Source organism: Pteropus alecto, unplaced genomic scaffold, assembly GCF_000325575.1.
Source record: "Pteropus alecto unplaced genomic scaffold, ASM32557v1 scaffold81, whole genome shotgun sequence".
In the NCBI taxonomy this organism is placed as follows: domain Eukaryota; kingdom Metazoa; phylum Chordata; class Mammalia; order Chiroptera; family Pteropodidae; genus Pteropus; species Pteropus alecto.
In genome coordinates, this window is record NW_006433378.1 from 1,143,998 (window position 1) to 1,144,400 (window position 403).

A 403-nucleotide genomic window follows, 5' to 3' on the forward strand; every position below is an offset into this window, starting at 1 on the left:
ATATATATAGCACCTAGCACAGGATTTTATCCAAAAGATTACTTAATAGACACTCATTGAACAAATGCATCATTTTTATGAGTAGACAAAGATTTCTTAAACATACACTTAGAGTTTATAAAATATACATGTTGTATCAAATGGCCCTCACACAAACCCTATAAAGCATGTTTAGAAATGTCTTCCCAACTGTGAGTTCCTTTGGCTTCAAATTCTTCCATATTGAAATTTACTTCTCTCAACCTATTATTCAACCATTTGAATATTGCTGTCCCCAGAATGAGAGTATTCTTTTTATAGTTAATTAAAAACGAGAGCAAATCGCCATACATTTTGTAATGCATTTTAGACAATTCCACCGAAAAAGAACTCAACCAAGTCTAAATATATTATATATATATAT